Source organism: Symphalangus syndactylus, chromosome 14 (assembly GCF_028878055.3).
Source record: "Symphalangus syndactylus isolate Jambi chromosome 14, NHGRI_mSymSyn1-v2.1_pri, whole genome shotgun sequence".
Lineage (NCBI taxonomy): Eukaryota > Metazoa > Chordata > Mammalia > Primates > Hylobatidae > Symphalangus > Symphalangus syndactylus.
This window is the reverse complement of record NC_072436.2, coordinates 83,274,942-83,278,229: the sequence shown is the minus strand read 5'-3', so window position 1 is coordinate 83,278,229 and position 3,288 is coordinate 83,274,942. Positions and strand designations below refer to the sequence as shown.

The 3,288-nt window shown below is 37.1% G+C and overlaps 1 non-coding gene across 1 annotated transcript; it reads left to right on the top strand.

Annotated features, from left to right (window-relative positions):
* The first annotated feature begins 1,520 nt into the window (after positions 1 to 1,520).
* LOC129463336 (small nucleolar RNA SNORD78) lies at positions 1,521 to 1,585 on the top strand. The gene has a single exon (XR_008651125.1). It is a non-coding gene; the product is annotated as a small nucleolar RNA SNORD78 (small nucleolar RNA).
* The last annotated feature ends 1,703 nt before the right edge of the window (positions 1,586 to 3,288 follow it).

Genomic DNA, 3,288 nt, shown 5'->3' with positions numbered 1-3,288 from the left:
AGGTTTTCCATAAATACCTTTGTCATCTTAATGAAGTTTCTATTTCTAGTTTGCTAATATTTCTATAGCTAATTGATTTTGAATTTTAATTGAATAATTTTTCTTAATTGAGATGATTATGTTTTCCTCTTTATTATGTGTATTGATAGATGGGGTGATGATTGATTTATGAATGTTAACCTAATCTTTCTCTCTTAGGATAAAACTCATTTAATCATGATTTCAAGTATATTGGTAAATTTAACTAGCTAATAACTTATAAAGGAATTTTGGAGTGATGGTACATTAGTCAGTTTTCACACTGACTGAAACTGGGTCATTTATAAACAAAAGAGATTTAATTGACTCACTTCTGCATGGCTGGAGAGGCCTCAGGAAACTTACGATCATGGCAGAAGGCAAAGGAGAAACAGGCACCCTCTTACATGGTAGCAGGAGAGAGAGCCAGCCATAAGGGGAAATCCCAGACACTTATCAAACAAACAGATCTCATGAGAACTTCTCTACTATCAAGAGAATAGCATGGGGGAAACCGGCCTCATGATCCAATCACCTCCTCCCAGGTCCCTATCCTCAACACATGGGGAGTACAATTCTAGATGAGATTTGAGTGGGGACACAGAGGCAAACCATATCAGATGCATATTTTTTTTTCCTTTTAACGTCTTTGTCAAGATTGTGCTGGTTTATGAAGTAAATGTGAATATATCTTCCCTTCTATTTTCTGAAATATATAAGATTGGCATTTTCTTTTTAAAAAAATTCTTTTTAGGGGTAGCTTCCTATTTCTGCTGACATCTTTCCCATCCAATTGCTTAGCTGTTCATTTCCAAGTTCATGTACAGGTTTCTAATTGGTATTTAGAATCATTGTTTGATAATTTAAACATGTAGTTCAACTGTGGCTTGGCTCCTATAAGCTCTTTTATTTCTTGAAAATGGGCAATGCTTTCCTACCTTTTTGCTTGTCTAGTACTTTCTGTTATTATATGCTGGACTTTATGAATGATATATTATAGATTGTGGATTATGCTATCTTTCTGCTTTGGAGGCATTTGGTTACAGGTAAATTGTTTTATTTTCTTCAGCCTTGTTTTTTGTCTTTTTAAGGATGAGTTTATTTCAGTTTTGCCCTTAGTTCTAGAGCAAAAAACTTGCAAAAGATAGTGTAAAGTAGTCAGAATTAGATCTTTACTTTAAATGCATGCCTGTTTGAGGGTTTCAACTGAAGGCCTGGCTTAGCTACTAAGGAGTCTGGACTCCAGTTGAGTCAAAACTTTATCATCTACACAACTTTTCGGGCACTATTTTTGTGGAAATGTCTGCTGAGAAATCTCTGTTGAGCTGTCAGCCCCTCATCCTGCTATTATGCCTTAATGGAATGTCACTTTGCATCCCAAGAATCAGAGGATAACTCTTCTGCAGATTTAAAGATAGTGAGGCCTATGGCTACCTTCCCCCTGCCAACATGCTCCACAAATTCCAACCATGTTTTGAAAATTATGGAAAATCAAAGTTTCTCTGTAATGATGTTGGTCAAATATCTGAACTGAAATGATTATATAGACCAATTTAATACTGAAGAAAAAAGTTTATCATAAAATGAGAAGACATTAAACAATACTCTGATGGTAAGGATTTCACGTAAGAATGTATGGTTTTGATCTCTGGAACAAAATTGACATTTAACTAAGACATGCCAACCACACAGGAGCGGCATGGGTTTTAGTCACAGTATCTTGAGTTTGGTGAGTTACAATAGAGAGCCTGTGTCACTCAGCTCCACAAATTCTACCACATGGGTTTTAGTCACAGTATCTTGAGTTTGGTGAGTTACAATAGAGAGCCTGTGTCACTCAGCTCCACAAATTCTACCACCATGAAAAGTTTCCAGAGGGTGGTAGAATATGTTTGTCCTCTTTTGCTTGCAACCCTGGTAAACTGCTCAAGAGGAATTTTCTCATTCCCGATGAGAACAAATAATGCCCTTTATCTTCTAGACAAGTGACTATTTCTTCCCCCAAAACCACAGAAGCACAGAATATTGATAAAAGTACAAACTTATATGCTGCCTCCTATTGAAACTTCCAAAGACCAAAAAAGGGAAAAAAATGTGAGGGGGCTTAGCCAAAAGACTTATTGAAGCTATACAGATTATCTTACATTCAGGCAATATATGATGCTGGTGTTGGGCTGATACACAGTGATGCTGGGGTAGGGTTGGAGGTAAGTATTGTACTAATAGTCACATGTTCTCAGAAATCTGGGTCCTTTGAGGTCTGGCCAGAAAAGGAATAGCAGTTCTGTCAGAGGACACAGAAATTGCAAGAAGAGTAGCACAGACTAGGTGCATATTCTGATGCCAGAAGACCTTTTCAGACAAGGTCATCCTGTAACAGAAATGGCTTTTAATACAGGACAGTCCAGATTCCCAATTGTGTTGACATGTTGGGCTACCCAAGCACATCACAGGTACAAAGGAATTAGGATGCTGGGGCTCATTTGGGCTAAATTACTCACAGGTGCTTCTAACAAAGGTGGCAGATTGAACATACACATTTACCTCTATATCCTTCCTAAATCCCATGAAATGACCAAAAACATGTGAAATTAACCCAAAAGACAAAAGAATTGAATAGGAGATGAGAGCGACCCAATTTTAGACCTGAGAAGCAAATAAGCAAGTGGTTTCTCATTGAACAAACCAAATAGAAAAATAAAAACAGAATATGCAAAGAAGCAAAAAATAAATAAATAACGCAAGCCAATTCACACTACAGAACACCGAAGTTTAGAATTTGCAGACACCTGCGAGTTCTGAAAGTCAGGGTTCCCTGGGGGATGAAAATCACAAGAGCAAAGAATTTTGTTTGTTTTGAAAACAGACATTTCCATTGTGTCTAAAACAGTGTTTGGCATATTGTAAGCACTTGGTAAATATTTGTTGAAGGAATAAATTAATAAATTCAAGTCTTTGTAAAGAACAGCTAGACCCCTACCACTTTATAGGACTGTAAGTTTAATTACTGAAGAGATAGAACAGAAGGGCTCTGGGTTTAGAAACATCAGATACAGCAGAGGGTGAAGGTAAAGATAAAATTTGTGTCTGTACCCTAAAGGATGAGAACTAGCCCTCTCTGTTTGCCCCAGAGAATACTACAGGTTTATTCTCTGGGCAAACAATTTTAAGAGGAGAGATCCACAGATACTAACAGAAATTCCTAAATAAGCTGCACAGACAAACCTACCCATAATGAATGTCAACAAACATATTTTCCTCTCTCTCTCT